The sequence below is a fragment of the Kogia breviceps genome, chromosome 18, assembly GCF_026419965.1.
Source record: "Kogia breviceps isolate mKogBre1 chromosome 18, mKogBre1 haplotype 1, whole genome shotgun sequence".
NCBI lineage: Eukaryota > Metazoa > Chordata > Mammalia > Artiodactyla > Physeteridae > Kogia > Kogia breviceps.
Window position 1 is genome coordinate 56,120,493 of NC_081327.1, and position 19,127 is coordinate 56,139,619.

A 19,127-nucleotide genomic window follows, 5' to 3' on the forward strand; every position below is an offset into this window, starting at 1 on the left:
GAATAAACAGCAGGCTGCTAGGATCCTAACTCCTCTGGCCAGCGGCCCAGGGAGGCAGGCACGATTATCCAGTCCTGATGAAGAAATCAAGGCGCCTGCTTGAAGTCACAGATGGTTAGTGATGGAGCCAGGACTTCATGTCAGGAACTCCGACTCCAGAAAAGGCAGGCCTTATGCCTCCCCCAATTCACCCTCTCTTTGCCTAAACATCCCTAGTTCCTTCAACTCCGTGTCGTGGGCTGGCTTTCCGTGCCGCCTGCCCGCCCTGGACAGCCCTGGTTTCCACCCACGTGCCAGCGGGACGACCTGTAGCTGCCCTTCTGCCTGGACAGCACGTTACACGGTCTCCCCAGCCAGTCAGACGCACAGCCCCCATCACGGTGCCGCCCCACCCCTCTCAGCACTTCCTCCTGGCAGACGGGGGCACCGCCCCGCACACCACCCAGTACCCCTGCTCCAGCATTCGGGGTTCAGGAGTGGAGGGCACCAGCAAGGCCTGGCTCAGCTGCTCTATCCTGAGCCAGGCCCCCGAGAGCCCCACACCCAGGATGGCCCTGCTCCTTCTTTCACGTCTAACTTTTCCCATCCGACCGGCCAAATACGAGAGTGAGGCTTTAATCTCCAAAACACTGTTGAATAAACCAATTCCTCTTCAGGGACTGGTGACCTGGGAAGCTCTCTCTTCGCTGGAGGCTGCGCAGGTGACAGACGGGACTCACCCTGCCGGGAAGTGCCATCCCTTGCTCAGCGGTGTCCTGGCCTCGTCCCAGGATGCCCGGGGGTGGGGATCGGCAGCGCTGGGCTGGGTGAGAGCGCACCGCAGGCGGGGAGGCTGGGTGTCACAGGGGGCCACGGGGGCCGCGGGGTCTTCGGGCTGTCCTTCCTGTCTTGTCTGCACCGGCTCATTGGTTCAGCAGGAGACAACTTTCTAAGGTCAGGGTTCCACTGGTCTTCGGATTTGCTGCCCAACTTCACTCTACAGGCGCAGCAGCGAGAAGCGAACCAGGAACCACTAGCAGGGTCCGGACCTGGAGCCGACTGCCCCAGCAAGCAGCCCCGTCTCCCACCCGGCCTTCCTGCTCACTCCTGGAAGGGGATGGGTGCTGGGGCTCTGGCACGAATCCTGGCACCAAAAGCACGTAGGAAAAAATGAGAGTCGATCCTTTTTAAAGGAACGCAGACTCAACGGGCTGTGCCTTCCCACTGGGAGGGGTGAGAAGCCATCCCACCACGTGGCGGCAAGGGGCTGATGGCCAAGCCTCCACCTCTCAACTGGGGAAAATGAACTACAATCCGATGCTCCAAAGGCAACTCACTTCTAAACGTCGTGTTCCTCAGCGACTTCCCATTCCTCGTCCTCCATCACTCCTGCCCCAACGCTCCGTCCTCCGGCCACACCGACCCGCTAAGACTCCCCTGGCGGCTGCGTGAGGGTTCGGGACGCGGCGCCGGAAGGCTGTGCCAGCGGCCTGCAGTGAGTGCTCTTGCCTCCTCCCTTGCCATTGGTTAGCACCCAGCCCAGGTTCTGCCTGCTTTGGGAAGTTTTTCACACCCTGCCCCACCTCCTCTGCTCTGTGGCCCTGCAGCACCTGCTCGTGCTTCAATTGTGCCTCCTCCCGTGGACCACGCGCTGCTTGAGACCCGGACAGACACCTTTTTCTTCTGTCCCCACTGACTCTGACGCAGCATTTGGAAGACAACAGGCACTTGCTAATTATTGACCGAAAGCATACTATGGGCGCTCGACAAATACCAACGTGGAAATGGAAATTGGTTGCCTGCTCCGTGCTAAGGTGGTTCTCAGCTCTGGCTGCACCTGGGGGAGGGGAGCTGGCCAGGACCCCACCCCCAATGAGAACATCATCAGGGTTCCTCCAGAAACTAAAAATAGAACTACCACATGACCCAGCAATTCCATTCCTGGGTATTTATCTGAAGAAAACAAAAACACTAACGCAAAACGATACAAGCACCCCAACGCACGTGTTCATAGCAGCGCTATTCACGATAGTCAAGCCATGGAAGCAACCTAAGTGTCCATCGACAGAGGAATGGATAAAGAAGCTGTGGAACATATGTACGATGGAATACTACCCAGCCATAAAAAAGAATGAAATAATGCCATTTGCAGCAACATGGATGCACCTAGAGATTATCGTACCAAGCGCAGGAAGCCAGAAAGAGAAAAACAAATGCTGTATGATATCACTTCCATGTGGAATCTTAAAAAAAAAAAAAAAAACTAGTGAATATAAGAAAGAAACAGACTCGTGCATATAGAGAACAAACTAGTGGTTACCAGTGGGGAGAGGTAAAGGGGAGGGGCAAGCTAGGGGTATGGGATTAAGAGATGCAAACTCCTATGTATAAAATCAGTAAGCTACAGGGATATATTGTATAGCACAGGGAATATAGCCAATATTTTATAATAACTACAAGTGGAGTGTATTCGTAAAAATTGTGAATCACTATGTTGTACGCCTGAAACTTGTATAATATCGTACCTCAAACACATCTCAATAAAAAGAAAAGGAACATCACTGGAACATTCTAAAAGATCTCAAGGTGAGTTTAATTAGCCAAGGGTGAGCCTGCCATGCTAGGGAATAAAAGCTGAGTAAGGCATGGTTTCCCCTCCTTAGGGCCATTGAAACGACCAAGCTGAGTTTTTCCTCCAAGAGCGGAAAAGAATAGTTCTCAATGTGGGGTTCCAGGAGCAGCAGCAAGGCCTCGCCCAAGAATGTGTTAGAAGTACAGATGCTGGAGCTCTGTCCGTGAACTGCTGCACCGCAAGCTGCAGGGAGGGGTTGTGCTCTAACACAAACTCCCAGGGATCCTGAGTGGGCTGGAGTGTGAAAACCACTGCTCTAGAACCTGTCTCCCAAACTCTGACTCACTCACAGCCACATCAGAAAGGCCAGGTGTTGTGAACGCGTAGATTCCTGAACCCCTCTGCAGTGCCAATGACTCGGGGCCTTGGAGAGAGGAGCACACCTGTATCGAGAGTTGGGAGATGGACGCACATTTTATAAATAGCTTCCCAGGTGCTTCTCAGGCTCACGGAGGAGTGGTCACCGGTGCGCTGACACGATGACAGCTCAGACAAACGCCATCTGTGCCACCACCCTCCCCTCTCAAAGCATGGACTTCGGTGAGTCAGGGGACAGTCAGAAAGTTGGGTCCAGCTGCTTTCTGTGCGTGCACCTTCCGATCGCCTCCTGAACCTCCAGTACTCAGTGCGACCTGGAAGGTTGCCCAGGACCCTGCTTTGGAGTCTGGTTTGGTCAATTCCCAGCTCCACCTGCGCTTGGGCACGGGGGGAGCCCGAGCACCACCCCCCACTGGCGCCTCGCCCGTATCTCCCCTGCACCCTCCTGCCTCGGGAAGGGACCTCCTCCCTCAGGCCGACGGGCCATCACGACTAACGGACGCGGACGAGTGTGGAGCCGCCACTTGAGACTCTGCGTCAACTTCTCGCTCCACGCCTGGGGTCAGAGAGCTGCCAAACCTTCCCCCAACACACATTTAGCAATCATAACACCTCCGCCTGCGAGCCGAGGTTTCGTTCTGTGCACGTGTAAGCAAGCACGTGAGCTTCTCAGCTGCTAACTCAGCAAGTGTAATTATATCCCGCGTTCCATCTTCATTCTGTTGGTGAAGCCGAGCCAGACTTGGAGGGAAACGGGGACCTGCCCCACCGAGGACAGCAGAGGCCCGAGCTCCGTTTCCTGTTGACGCTCTTGTGACGGACACCGAGCCAGGCTGCCCCTCTGTATGCACCAGCGGGAAGTTCTCATCAGGCTCCAAGCAGCTGCCCGCTCCGCTGTGCACAGCGTCTGCAGAGGCTCGTTAACTGGAGACTTTTAGGCCTCAGCATTCACGGGTGGGCAAGAATGCGCCTGTCGGGGAGGCCAGCCATTTCCAGATTTAGGGAAGAAAACACCTTGCTGTCAAAGCACCTGGTGAGCCCCACCGGGCACAGTGCATGCTGAATTTCATCCACTCCTCACCACCTCAGGACTACAAAGGACGACCAAAGTCATATAAATAACCACACGGCCGACTGGAAGGCCCACGAGAGAGTGGCTAGGGCAGTGGTTTTCAAATTGGGTTCCAAGGAACCCTAAGGTGCCTCGCGGAGCCCGCGGGGAGGAGGGGCTGGAGCGTCCACTGACCATTGGCTGGATGGCCTTGGGCAATGAATTCCCTTCTCTGAGCCTCACTTTCCCCATCTGTAAAATGGAGGCAATAGTGCCGACTCTGTCTACTTTGTGCTGTTCTTTTGAGGATTGAATGAAACACCATCTAGACATGAGTGACAGCTTGATGCCCGTGTACCCACTTTAACCCCGGAGGGTGATTTGGCAGAGAGGGCGAAGGACGTTTGAGGAGAAAGGATGGCCAGGTGACAGGTGCATGCGTGTCATGTGCCGGGTAAGACGTGCCGACCCGAGTGGACGGCGGGGCTCCACGGCTTCAGAGCGCTTGCATCTCTCACAGCTCCCATGGCCCCCAACTCCTTTCTAGAACAGCCAGACCTCTCCTTCCATGTGCTTCCTGGACCCACAGTGACCAGAGTCAGGCAATGGGTTTCTCTTTAGCACCTTCCTCGATTTAGGGTGAGGACACGCTCTGGAGAACATATTATCCGACCGCCAGAAACAGCCGACCCTTGTAAGCACAGATGAAGTTGCCTTGTCCCTATAGCCATGGCCGTGGTGCTAACGCCATCATCATCATCACCACCACCGGCACCCTCTGATCATCTAACCTTCCCAGTACCCCTACGTTAGGAGCTACGATTACTCTCATCCTGCAGACAGGGAAGCACTGAAGCCCAGAGGGCAATCTGTCCCCGGCCCCACCTCCTGGCTGTGCTGGGATTTGAGCGCAGACTCCACAGCTGACACTCCCAGCCATGGGCGCTCCTACACCAGTCTCAGCGCCGAAGGGTGACCGGAGGCTACCTCGGCACCGTGTACACACGCTCCGCCAGCCCCACCATGTTAATGGCACGGATGATGGGGGAGGTACTGGACCCCACGGTGAGGAGGAAAGCTGGACACGGTGGTCTTTTAGCTGGGCACCGTGCCCCTTCGCATAAAATCTGAGTTCTCGTAGGAAGAAAGCAGGGGAGGTAGTTGGGTATTAGGACTCCTTTTAACATTCAAAACGTGACTTGGGTTTATGATGTCTAATATCACTATGGCCCTGCCTTCCCCACCGAGGGCCTCCACGAGCTGGGCCCATGGTCCCACAGTCTCTTTGAGGAACACAATATTAAATGGTGTATCTGGAGGGAAGTCCAGGGATAAGGGGAGAGCGGCTGCGTCCTTTCTGAAGGCAAGGAAAATCTCCCAGTCCTGCAATTTACTCCAGAATTATGGCCCGAGTTCTTTGTAGTGATCCATGTGATAGCTCTCCAAGCTCGTGTAGGACTGGGGGTGTGGGAAAGATGGTTTTCATTCATTAGAATTCCCGGGGGGGAACCCATTTTCCCTCTAAATTTCCCCCTCCAAGTTGAATCCTCTAAGGAACTCCCTGGAAGGAAATTCTCCAGCACGTCCCGTTCATCGAGAGAACACAGTCCATGTCACCTCAGAAAACATTCAACAAGGCAAGTTCGTAGCTTTGGAATCCATCGCACACACCAAGGAAACCTCCCTCTCAGGCCTCCTGGAAAGGCTTTCCAAGTAGATTGTAGAGAGGTTCAAAGTAGTTGTTCACCAGCCAGAGGTGTGTCTGCACCCAAGCGAGCCTTGGTTCTTCCCTCTGCAACCCAGAGGCCCTTACAGCCCTGTCGTGTTGCCTCCGAGACACATACAGCTCTGTGCCCCCCTCTCCAGGTTGGCATGGAGTCGGGTCCAGAGACTGTGCCAAAGGTGGAGCCGGGAAAGGCAAAGAGGTCCGGCTCGTGAGGTAGGAGCTCCAACCTGGTCGTGGCTTAGCCCAGTGGAGAGGAAAATGCCACGAAGAGAGCAAGTCAGACCCCAGGTACACGCTCGTGAGCCCCTCAGGTCTCCTCTTCACGGACGCAGGCTGCACACGTGACGGGAAATGCATCCCGTAGTCACTGGGTGTGCTGGTTTCCAAAGCTGCTCCTCCACTAGCAGAGTGACTCATCAGAAGGGGCTCCCCATGGGTACAAAAGTGAATGCAATAAAAATCACATATTTCTTATTGGAAATACAAGCTGGCGCTTCCCCGCCTGGCTGTTCTCTCCACATGCAGGGAGTCGGCCGGGGGGGCGGTGCTGGGGAACGAGTTCCCGGAGAGAATCCCACCCTTCTATCCAGGACTCAGAAATCTGGAAGGTCCCATTCGTTCATTCACTGACTCTATAAATATACTGAGTATCTTCTACACACCAGGCACTGTCCCAGGCAAGGAAGGGTGGCAGGGAATGAGGCAGATTAAGTCTCTGCCCTCACGAAGCTTACATTCCAACTGCAAAGTGGTGTGTAGCCAATGCCAGGGGGGGGGGGTAGTGCTCTGGGGACAGTGTTTTCCTCGGCTGGGAGCTGGCAGCAGGGCAGACACGGGGTCTCAAGGCCCATCCGTGCCTAGGACTTCACCCTCTTTACAGCCAAGAGGTTAATCGATTGTATGATTCCAAACAGTAGTTCTCCTAAATGGATTTAACGAGCAGGGTACAGTGTTGACCACCAAAATGGTTAAATCTTTCTATGTTCATGATTGAGAGATGCAGCGCACCCTGCTCAACCTCTTACTTTCACTACGGGGCCAGTGGAAGCCAAGGGATTAAGTGTGAAATGAAAAGACCTGGTGTTATTTTTATTACAACATCTCCAGGGATGATAGATCAATTTCATCTCGCCAACTTCCAGCAATTGGTACTGAATCCCAGGCATCCTGTGCCGAGAAGCAATGAGACGCTAGCTTCAGTTTCTGTGTGAGAGTGTCACTACGGCCTGCCCTGGGCCCAGCAGAAAGGGCAGCTTGTGTGTACAGTGCGCCCTGGCCCAGGTCTAGACGGACAGTCCCCACGCTGACGCTGAACCCTCTGCAGATCTCAACATACTAGCAGACTTATACAAAAATCTGTCTATAAAATTAAAGCATGGGGGTTAAACAAGGTACACATCACGCAACACTGCAGGGAGAGGAAGAAATGGGATGGTGTCAGGTGCTAAAAATATCCCACAGACCCTCCTAACGCATCACAATTTTCCAAAGGGTGGAGCCACTGAGCTGATTAGTGACAGGAAGGGGAACTGGGGTGGCACGTGTGTATGTTCCCTTTCTAGAATTCAGATGCCAGTTTCCTCGTTTGGGGGAAAACGTGTTTAAAACAGATAAAACACAAGGAAAATGGAAAGCCGTTCAATTAGTGTTGTCAAGGTTACAAGGCCCACACTGCAGCGCTTTGATGTGGAGATGCTCCACACGCCTTGTGGAGCCTGTCTGAAGTTTCTGACCGCTGCCGCCGCCACCACCGTCACCCTCTTCGACAGCACCGCCGTCACCGCCGTCACCGCCATCGTCACCGTCATCGTCACCGCCATCGTCACCACCATCACGAGTGCCATCATTACCATTTTGGTGATTAATGTCAACAGGCATCCCAGAGTAACTGTGAGATTCTGGAGCACGCCGGAGTCAGGTCAGCGGGAGCACACGCTGGGGGGAGCCTCATAAATGGCGCCTTTCTCTCTGGCTCCTCTGTACACAGTTGTAGGTAACCGGGAGTGTGGCATTTTATGCACCAGCTGTACTGTCACCTCTGTCCCCGAGTTCTACCCAGAGCCTGACCTCGTGAGAGGCAATTACAGCTGTTTTCATCACGCTCACTGGCCTCCACATCCACCCGGCCCCGCTTTCAACACAGGGTGGGTTCCCATGAACTCGCTTCTTTATTGCCAGCTGGTTCCGATTAGAGATGAACCAGGAAAACGAGGGGGTAAGACAGTCGCAGTGTGTTCCTAAATGTAGCACTTTTCCATGTGTTTTGATTTACCCGTTGACCAATAAAGCCCAGTCCTTCAACAAGGTGGAGCCCATACCTCACATGTTTTACTTATTTTGGTAAATGCAGATTTTTTAGATTGAAAAAAGATGGGGGGTGACCCAGGTCGATAATATCTCTTGCAGGGTGTGCGTGCGTGTGTGTGTGTGTGTGTGTGTGTAAGAGTCTGTATACGTGTATGAATGAGTGTAGGGGTACGTGTGTGAGTGTGTGAGAGCTTGTAAAGGTGTGTGTGAGTGTGTACGTGTGTGGGTGTGAGTGTGCGTGATGGTCAGAAGCTGGGTCTCTCTGGCAGGGTATCAGGCATTGATTTCAGAGCATCTAATATTTCTATCCAAGCACTCCCCCTCAGCACCCTTGGTTAAAGGGACTACGGATCTAAGAAGAAATGAACAACAGGGATGTTTCCTCCCTCGTTTTGTTATCCGGCCCTTCCCTGCAAAACATCTACCTCCCGCCCGCTTGTCAGCCCCTCTGAAGGCAGCTGTGTCTCAACTGTCTTCCTTCCCCTTGCGCTGGATGGGACTGTGGCCTGTTCAGGCAGCGGGACCTTCATCTGAAGCAGAGAAAGCCCCACGCGGTAGCTTTCTGGCCTGGGAGCAGCTCTGTAGGGCTCCAGTTGGGATGAAGGACAGTGTCTTAAGCACAAAGCAATGGCTTGGGAAAAAGAGTGCCAGGATGCTCTGGGTACCACTCAGAAGAGCCTCACTCAGTCTAGAACAGGAGGCAGCGATGGGACGGAAGATCCCTAAAACCCACCAAGCGCCGTGAGCCCCTCGTTCCTGCATCTGTGCTCTGCTCCACGGGGGCCAGCCAGCGTGTCTGAGACAAAGCTGTGCACGGCTGCACCTCCCGCCGAGGGCGGCGCAGGCATGCAGCTGGCGCCCAGTGTGTGCTCGCTCGCCGGGTGCAGGATCACACACAGGGCACAGGGAGAGGCCTAGGACAGGTTTTCTGAGGGAAGCGGATTTGAGTCCGGTACTGTGGATTCGATTCAGGAGGAGAGGAAGGGGGTTTTAAATGAGACTTGGACCTGACCGTTGCGATCAAAACAACAGAAGGGGACTTGGAGACCACCCAGCCTGGTCTCCTGCGACGCACAGAGCACGCACTGTGCCTTTAAGAACAGGAGCATTTTATGTCATACTCTATCATTCATTCATTCATTCATTCAGAAACGAAACTACAATGGTGAGTCCCTGCCCTCGTGGAGTTTACCCTCCAGGTGGGCAAAAACAGAAAGTCAACAAGTAAACGAGCAGGAAAAACAGGTGGTGAGCCGAGCCCCACACAGGACGATTAGGACGATCCTCGTCTCTAGAAATTCTCGAAGCCAAAGCTTGGGGAAGAGACGGGAAGAGCATTCCAGGGAACGGCGAGTGCACAGGTGATGCCGAGGTGCACCACGTCGGGAGCCACTGCTCAGGCAACAGGGAGCGCCCTCGGGGGTCAAGCACGCGAGCTGGCTTATCTGAAATCGGTGCCCCCAAAGCGTGCTCAGGCCTTTCGGTGTGAGGACGCTCGTGGCCACAGGGCAGACACAGGTCTTTGGTTTGACCATGATTATCCATTAAAACTTAATAATGCAGGTTTTTCCCTCCATTTTCCCTTAAACTTAGCACGTTTTTCTGGCATTCCAAGAAGAAAGAACAAACCAATACGAATATCCCTTACTTGTATCTTTGCACAAGACAATGTGCAGAGGAAACGTCCAGTTGCTTCCTCTTCCAGGGGTCACCGCAGAGGCTGAACTCCGTGTCTCACGCGATCACGGCATCCCTGGCGCTTGAGGCTGCGTCGTCACTCTCGGCAGGAGAATCGAAGTAAGGTCAGACTTCCCACTGGGCCAACCTGTGTGAAGAGGGCACTTTATTGTTTTAAGGTGGTTCAAAGGTGGTGGAAAAAAATCCCTATAAAAACACGCAGGAGTTTATTAAAAGTCTAATGAGTATAAAGTTGCAGACGCAGCGATCCATTCCTGGACGTGGTTCCTGGGCTCATTTCTTTCCGCTCCCACTCGGAGAGATGTCCCCGGATAGAAGCACCAAGCAGACGGAGCCAGCCCAAGTGCTCCTGTGCAGGCCTTGCCTCGCACTCCCCAGCAAGTGGGACCGCGTCCTGGGAGAAGGCCTCTGCGTGTTATGTCTCCCATAGGAGTGATTCAATTTCTCACCATCACTAGTCGGACCATCATGACACAAGTAGCTGGGGGTGGGGCGGTCCAGCTTCCTGCTCGGTAGCCAAGTTTTAACGGCAGCCGGCCACGAAGAGGCTGGAGAAGATTCTGCCTGGCATGGTTCATGCTGGGGGAGCAGGGAACCCTCTCTGGGGAAGGAGGCACCTGAGCTGGTGCTTTGTCACTTGTACTGGTTTCCTCTTTACTACAGAAGTTTCCTGTTGAAAGCTTAGAAAACAGAGATGAGCAAAAAGAAGAGTAGAAATCGCTAAAATTGTTGTGATCGTATATGTCACAATTGGAGAAGTATGACTCATGACACCAGGGGGAAACCAGGCACAAACCCGCGACCCGCGGGCGCCCTATTTCTAATGCTGCTCCTGGGGGCGACCACTGTTGACGTGTTGGAGCACGTGCCTCTGCAACCCTGGCAATGGTGGATCGAGAAGAAGCGCTGTGCTGCTGTGGGGATTCTTGAGAACCGCCCAGCCTAGCAGCCGCCTTACGTCACCGTCCTCACAGCAGAGCAGAAGTAGTGCAGAGAATTTTCAGAAAGGAGTCGAGTGTGTGGGTGTAGCGAGTGGGTGGACGTGCATGGCTGTGCCTCATTGGGGTGAAAGCCAGGAAAAGAGCAATATACTCATATTTTAGGTCTATGCTCAACAGTCAAGCTTACATCTCACTGGGTGGTCACTGTCTGATATTAACCAGAGGATGGGCCCCTGATAGCTACTTTCATTGTCTCCAGCAAATGCGGTTTGTAACTGTTGATCGTGATGATGACGGTGGTGGTGAGACTGGTGACGATGGTGATGACGATGGTGGTGGTGGTAATGAGACTGGTGATGATAATGATAAGACAGTGATACTGGCGATGGTGATGATAATGTCAGTGGTGATAGTGATGGTGATGATGACGACGGTGATGATGATAAGACGGTGATACTGGCGATGGTGATAATAATGTCAATGGTGATAGTGATGGTGATAATGATGACGACGGTGGTGATGATGACGACGGTGATACTGGCGATGGTGATAGTGATGGTGATAATGACGATGATGGTGACGATGGTGATGACGATGGTGGTGGTGGTAATGAGACTGGTGATGATAATGATAAGACAGTGATGCTGGCGATGGCGATGATAATGTCAGTGGTGATAGTGATGATAATGATGGTGACGATGATGGTGATGATAATGATAAGACGGTGATACTGGCGATGGTGTTAATAATGTCAATGGTGATAGTGATGGTGATAATGATGACGACGGTGATACTGGCGATGGTGATAGTGATGGTGATGATGATGGTGGTGGTGGTAATGAGACTGGTGATGATAATGATAAGATGGTGATACTGGCGATGGTGATGATAATGTCAGTGGTGATAGTGATGGTGATGATGGTGATGACGATGGTGGTGATGATGATTGATAAGGTGGTGATAACGGTGATGGAGACGACGACGGTGACGACTAGACTAACAGGTACATGGAACTCACAGGGGCCGGGCCCTGGTCTAAGCCCTTTGTGTACATTAACCTCTTTAGTTCTCATGATTACCCGGTGAATGAGGAATTATAATTATCTCCATTTCATGGGTGAGGAAACTGAGGCTGAAGAGTGAAGTCCCTTGTCCAATCTCAAGAGTGACATTTTAGAAAAACTCACTCTGGGCGTAGTGGCACAGAGGAGTTAAAATAGAAGGTTTTGTCCCTTTGGAAGCAGTAAACATAACTATAGAAACTTGTTTTTTAGCTCATTTGGAAACTGAAGGTCAGCAGGGTCACCTTTCCTTTTCTTTTCTTTATTTCTTCCCTTTTTATGTATTTACTTTTAAATATTTGAGCCTCCGTTTCACTGATGGTCTGTGAAAAATATTTGTCCCTCTCGAGGTGTTTATTCACCCTGGAAAACTGGCTGCCGTCCAAATGCTGTGTTTTCCAACTATCAATGTAAACTAAGGATTCACGATCTCAGAACAGTTAGGTATCGTTCATTCGTTAAAAACCCTTTAAACCTCACGCTGTTTATCTCATTGCTTTTACCTTGTTTATTGTACAAACAACAGCACAAACACAACATGGAAAACAGACAAGACAGACGGAGTGTGTTTAGGATCTTCCACAGGTCCTCGACGCTGTCCAGTGACGTGGAGGCGCAGGGCAGGCGGGCGGAGAAACGACCCGTTGCAGTCGGCACACAGCGCAGAGCATTTGAGAAAGCAGGGCACCTCCCGGGGACTCAGGCGTCCGCTGGGAGCCGCGGGCCGGGGGTCCTGACTGGCCTTGTGCTCCAGGCGGATCCTGCGCAAACCTTCACGGTCGCTCGGGGGGGCCCCGTGTTACGTGCCCAGGGTAAAACCGGGAGCAACCTGAAATCCAGGGACCAGAGGAGCCGCAGTCTGGGCCACGGAATGAGCGGAAATTCAACAGGAGCATTCTGTGACGGGTGACGGCAGAGACCACTCCGTGTATTCTCCTTTTCTTCTCTCCCCCTCCCAGGGAGGCTGGGGCCAGGCGACTAGGTCTGACCAATGGACTGTGAGCAGTGACCCCAGCACTTTGGGTCAGAGGCAGTTAGGGGAGGACTGAGTTCGCGACACCCTCTCTCCTCCTGGCTGTGCCCAGAGTGGAGCCTCCATCCACCCGGGTCCCTAACTGGTGATGGGGAACAAGGCCCCAGGGAATTTCTTTGAACGTGGACCCCAAGTGAGAAGGAGACCTTCATGGCGTGACGTCACCCAGGTTCTGGGGTTGTCACTCGCCCGTCCCGCTGATACAAAGGGGCAACCCCACGGGGCTCTGGGGTGCGGGGGAAGGTAGCGGGCGGAGACGGCGGTCAGCAGGGGCGCCCCCGGGCCGTGAGGGGGAGACTGAGCCCCAGAGGAGCCGGCCAGGCGATAAACGGCGGGGGGGGGGGGCGTCCCTGCAGAGGAGCAGCTTGTGGAAACGCGGCCGGCCCAGCAGGAAGAGAGGAGGGGGCGCAGGTGCGCCTCACAGGTGCAAGGAGCTGGGACCTCGAAGACCACCCTGAGGTCGTGGTCTTGGCTCAGGCTGCCGTGACAAAGTACCGCAGGCTGGGGGGCCAAAACCACAGACGCGCTTCTCACGGCGCCGGAGGCCGGAAGCATGAGATCAAGGTGCCGGCGGATTTGGGTCCTGGTCAGATCTCCCTCCCTGCTGTACAGACGACGGCCTTCTCCGTGCGTCCTCCTCCTCTTCTCACGAGGGCACTGATCCCCTCACGAGGGCCTCGACCTCTTAACTTCACCTAAACCTGACCACCTGGGAATGACACCTGCGAGCCCTGCCACGCTGGGGCTGGGGCTTCAAGGCGCGACTCTGAGTGCGGCGGAGCGGAGCGTGGGGGGCGCGGTCCCAGAGCGCTGTGAAAACCGGAGAGTCACGAGGATGCCCCGAGCAGGGCTGACACGACCACACCGCCCGGTAGCCCAGTGTGGCCTGGGGGCTGGCGAGCAACAGACTGTGGGGAGAGCCTCCGGCTCCTTCTCTCACCCACGCACACGTGCATTCCACTGATACGCACCGAGGACCCGGGGCGCGCCAGGCCCTGTCCTAGGTGCTGGGGACACAGCAGGGAGAAAGACAGACCCAGACCCCTGCCCTCGTGGAGCTCACACGCGGAGACACACGCGGGGCTGGGGGCACGCGTCGGGGCCTGGGTTCTCTTCTGCGTACATGTCGTATGTCCGTAAACTGCTGAGCACACTCAGGCGATCCGCATTCCAGGTAGAGGTCTGACAGTCCCTGGGGGAGGTGGAAGAGGAGCGGGTCACCTCACAGCCCAGGGAGCCCAGCCTCCAGCCCTCTGCCGGCTGGCCCAGCAGCTCCCAGACCCGCATGCTTCCCCGGTGGCCCTCGAGGCGCTTTCATGGTGCGTGGGTGACGCATCTGAGACGTATTAACTGGTTTGTACTTATAATAATGTATTTTAAGGAAAAAAATGACATAACCCACACTAATAATTGTACTGTTTATGATGAAGTTGAGTAAAAAATGAGAGAGGAGGGTGTCAATTCGAAGTCGATGCCAAGCAAATATTCATCAAGAGTCATCGAAGACGTGGCAGGAGGGTTAGTCACGGGGCAGCCGGGAGGGAGGCAGCGACCCGCCCAGCCGGAGCCGCGGCCACAGTCCGGGGGCGGAAGGGCTGCTGCCTGGTTCCCCAGTGCTCCCTTTCCTCCTCCACGAAGCTAGGGCAAAACCCTCGCCGATCACCAGGTGACCAAACCCCATCAGTACTGCAGTGACTTCTTATCGTGCAGACCAAAGCCAGTTCCAAAACTCATCCCGCAGAGCATCTGAGCAAGAAAAAAACCCGAAGATAAAAATGAAACGGGGAGATGCTGCCCCCTGGGCCGCTTCTCAGACGAGCAGACAGAAGCAGGTGGTGGGCGTTCTTTGAGAACTTGGAGGCTTGGGTGACAGGTCGTGTGCCCTGGGCACCGAGGTCCACGGTGCCCAGGGAGGGCAGTTTCTCCAGTAGAGACCACAGCTTCCGGTGGAACCTGCTCCTGGCCGCTGCAGGGACCCACCGGTGCCCTGTGTGCAGGGCACGGGCGTGGACCCTTCCCTCACTCTTGCCCTGTCTGGGCACCGTGCCCGCAGATGGTACGGATGTCATCAATTCTCAGTGTTTATTTTTCGCTTTTTCCACTGCACATGCAGTCAGCTATCGGGCCAGACACGTTTTGCTTTTTTAATTGAGCCCGGCCCGTGACTCCAGCGTTGGGACGGGGTCTAAGGGCAGGCTCTATCTGCGCTGACACAGAAACGCCAACTGTGTCTCTCTGATGACAAGAGAAAAGCAGGTTTCAAAAAAGGGGAGAGCACGTGCAAAGCAGAGGTGGGGCCTCCCTGCTGTGGAGGGTCCTGGGGAGGCGGCCACGGAGCCACGTCCACAGGAGACGGAGGGGTGCTGTGACCAGCCGGCAAAGCCTGGAACTTCTTTCCTTCTGTTTCCGCCGAGACGCATGGAGGGCGGTGGGGCGGCTGAGTCGCCAGGGTGCAGGTGGAGCGGCTCAGCCTCTTGAAGGCCCCGTAGCACACCAAGCGGCCCAGGGCCTCGCAGGACGTGACCGCCTCCTTAGCCGTGTCGGCCAATGGTATTTGCTCAGCAGATGCCTGCTGCCACCTCTCATACGCTCTTACGCTCTGGGGACATAACGGTGGATAAGATGAACCCTCCCTATCCCCACGGGGCTTCATCCGGGAAGAGAATGGATCCCGTGACCCACAGATGGTCTCAGAGCAAGGGTGGTCCTGCTCGGCCCCCGCGCTCCCCTGGTTCCTTCCCACCCATCCAGCTTCCCTCCTGGGCTGACGCTTCCATGCCTGACCCTGAAATAGCAGGGCTCCCCAGGGCCTGGGCCGGCCCTCTTCCTACTCCACCGCTGGACCAGGCCTCTTCTTCGACTCTCAGAGTTCCACCGAGCACCTCTGTGCTGTTTCCAAACAGAGCTCAGCCCTCTCCCCTGACCTCCCTCCAGCTGTGCCCCCTGGAATCCACCCACCCACCTGTCCGGCGCTTGGGCAGGCTGGCACGGGGCAGAGCACTCCCTCCACGTGCAAAGCCGCGCCGACCCTTAGCCCGGGCCACGGTCGCCGCTGGCCTGGGTCTACCGGGAGCACGGCGCTGGCCTCCCCCCACCCCACCCGTCCCCCTGCTCCCCCTTCCTCTATCTCAGCCCAGCAGCAGGAGTGGTCCTTGCAAAACCCAAGTAGATCTGACAGCCAACGCAAGGGGTAGTTTTAACACCGGCGCCAATTTCCCAGCATCACTTCCTCTCACTCCAAACCAGGCGATGCCCTCTGGCTGAGAGGGGGTGATCTCCCTCACAGCCTTCTCACAGACCACCTGCCCCAGCCCCAGCGGCCTGCTGGGCCACCGCTGCAAATGGGCCGGTGGCACGCACTGCACCTGGAGCCTGGGCGACCCACCGGCAAAGGCAAAGGTGGGTGAGTGTGAGTCACCGTTCCCGCGTGAGCTCAGCTGAGCGTGACAAGCCCCTGTGCGAGCCCGCCGCTTCGACGTGGAGGCAGCATTATCCACAGATGACCGAACCGCCCTTTCAAGGACTCTTCCTTCTGTGCTGTTCTCGGCTGGGGGCTGGCAAGCTGACGTCAGAACTCACTTCACGGAGAAGGAGGTCAGCCCCGCTACACACGGTGCCAGGCCCCCCGCCCCCTCGCTGTCACTCCCAGGTAGAGGCCCCGAGACAAAAGGTCGCTCACCGTCCCCTGGCAAGACCCGGGGTGCCAGGAACGGCAGAGAGCTGCTGGCCTCGCCTGAGGGCCCGCGCGGCTGACGGCCCTCAGCAAACCCGAGCTCCTGCACCTGCTCACAGCCCTGCACACACACGCACGTTCACCCGCGCGTGTCCTCCTCAGCTCCCTGCACACGCACTTTGGGGTGGGGACGGCGTCTGTCCAGTGGAGGACAGGAGCTGGACGTGTCCACCTCCACGCCAGTGCCAGAAAAGGGCCAGCACAGACGCTGAGGCCTCTGCCCTCCACTGGGGTGTCCACGGGGCCCCCACTGGGTGCTGACCTCCACGGAAGGTCTGCCGCTGCCCACGGCCACGTCCACCCAGCAGGGGCTCAGCCAGCGCTTGCCCAGCCAGGCGGGCGGGGCCCAGAGCTGGGCACAAGGTTGAGGTCGGCAGGATTGAAAACGATGCCAAAGACCCCCGAGAGCAAGGCCGAGGGCGGGAGGGATTTCACTCCCCCCCCTCGCTCCGCCCTGCCTCTATCTCCTTTGTTCACTCAGTGGACAAGCGTCGAATGAGCAGGAGGTCCCGCGCGTTAAGCCTAGGGACTCAGGTGGACGAGAGACGAGTCAGCGCGGGCCCCTGCCCTCAGGGGCACAGAGGCATGTGTGGCCCCATCCCCCTTTCTCCTCTACGGCTCCCCCTCAGCGCAGGGCCAGAGCCATCCCGTCCTGGCTGCAGGCCTAACCAGGCAGGCCCCCCGAACCCCGCCTGGGTCCACGCTGGGCAAGCCCTGCCCGGGCTGCGGCTGGGCCCGAGGCTGCCCTCCGGCCTCCGATGCGAGGCGGTCGTGGAAGTCGGTCAGCCCTGGCTGGGCGGGCGAGAAGCCCGGAGAGATGGCCGATGAGGTCCCTTCGGCACGTGGTAAGCGCCCCGCACTCCGACGCGCTCGTGTGTAGACAGAATCCCAGGCTCCCTGACTCACGAGGCCCCGCAGGTGCCGCTGGGAGCCCGCGGCAGTGCCGTCTCCTCCCGCCTCTCCCTCTCCTGCGCCTCTGGTCTGCCGCCCAAACCCAAGGATCTTCGCCAACTGTCAGCCGTGACCACAGCTGGGGAGCCCGGCGCCCAGTGACCCCACAGCACGGGACGTTCCGAGTCCCCTTGCTCGGCCCTCGGCCCTCCTGTAGTTGAGACAGGAATGGCACCCTGAGGACAGCAGTAGTCGGGCCGTCCGAGGACTGGCACGTAGCTCCCCGTCTCTTTTAAGGGAAGTTTGAGAGAATCTGGAAAAGTAGAAAAGGTGGCACAGGCCACGTGTGTCTGCTCCTGGCTCAAACTCGGCAGAGAGCTGGTGTCCCAAGGTCACAGATCACTGACTACGTGAGCTTGGGCAAGTCACTTAGCCTCTCTGGGCCTCAGTCCTCTGGTTATGAAACGAGAGATTTGGACAAGATTGGGGGTTGAAAGCTTCAGTCGTGGCCCCTGCTCCCTGACTGCAAGCTTGCGTGTTGAGATGCGTCCGTGCGGGGCCCCAGGGAAGCAGCGGCCGGGACGGAGTGGGGCGGGCGGGCTGTGCCGGGGTGGAGCCCACGTGATGGGCCGGGGACAGTGGGCCCGAGGAGGTGGGAGAGCCTGGACCCGTGGACGCAAGGCGCATGGGGTAAGCCCAGGCCTCGGCCTGCCGTGCAGCTCCGGGAAAGTCTCCGCCGGGCCGATGGGGAGCCCTGAGGGATGAGGCCCCTGGAGGGTGTCCCTGCTGGCGGAAATGGCGGGGCCTTGTGCCCATGCTTGGCCAGCGGCTGCCCAGAAGGCACGCAGCCTCGGCCAGAAAGTCGTCACCCACCGCTGGAGGCTGCCAGCTGCCCTCACTCGCTGTGGCGGGGTCTCTCTGGCAGGGAGATCTGAGCCACACACCCCCATGGGCTACCGCCACGGGGCGTGAATTTAGTTTGCTTCTTTGAAAAAGACTTAGACAGTTTTAATCAAACATTTAAAAACACAAGACTCTACCAGTAAACTCCACTTCTAGGGATTTACCTAATGGATCTACTCGAGCATCTGTACAAAGAGATAAAGATATTGCGCCAGCACTGTCTGTAATAACCAAAGGTTGGAAACAACCCAAACGTCCAGTACCAGGAGACAGGGCTCCGTGCTTGTGGGAGTCCAAACACGGAGTACTATGCAGCTGGTTAAAAAGAACGAGGCTCTGCTCGTGTGGCAGCAGCGGGAATTCCAAGAGAGACTGCTGAGCGACAGAGACGAAGCACGGGACCTGGGACGAGCAGGGGCAGGAGGCACCCCGTCACGGCCGCGACTGGGGGAACCGCCCTGGAGGAACCGCTGAGCGGGGAGCGGGCGCCATCCTAACAGCGAGAGGGACTCACCGTCCTGTTTCACTCGAAGGCCTTACTGCTCCGAAACGCCTTCTATCTCCGCGTCGCGGCTCGCACGACCTCTCTTTACGGCAGTGAATCAATGAATGGCTGCGTGCGGGCAGACACCAAGCCCGCCCGTCCCCAGCGAGTCTGTTCTGGTCTGCAAGACGCCCTGCAGCACAGAGAGGCGGGTTCACGCTGAGCCCCGGCTGGTGCACACTCGAGCCGCCGAGCCTTCCTCCTCCTCCTCCCCCGCCCCTCCCCCTCCCCCTCGCAGACTGCGGGTCACGTGGAAGGAATGGGTGAGGGTATCTGCGGTGCACGAGGATCTCTTTATTCCTTATATCCT

At 56.4% G+C, this 19,127-nt stretch overlaps 1 protein-coding gene across 3 annotated transcripts in view; it reads right to left on the reverse strand.

The window, feature by feature from the left end:
• Positions 1-19,127, reverse strand: part of C18H16orf95 (chromosome 18 C16orf95 homolog) — a 453,505-nt gene that overhangs the window by 101,061 nt on the left and 333,317 nt on the right. For 2 of the 3 annotated variants that reach the window (XR_010837979.1, XR_010837976.1), the window contains one exon: positions 9,667-9,838. The gene's annotated coding sequence lies outside the window, so the exon portion shown is untranslated. Of the gene's footprint in view, positions 9,839-18,869; positions 18,951-19,127 lie in introns of those variants that run through there. The other variant, XR_010837977.1, reaches the window with a different exon arrangement.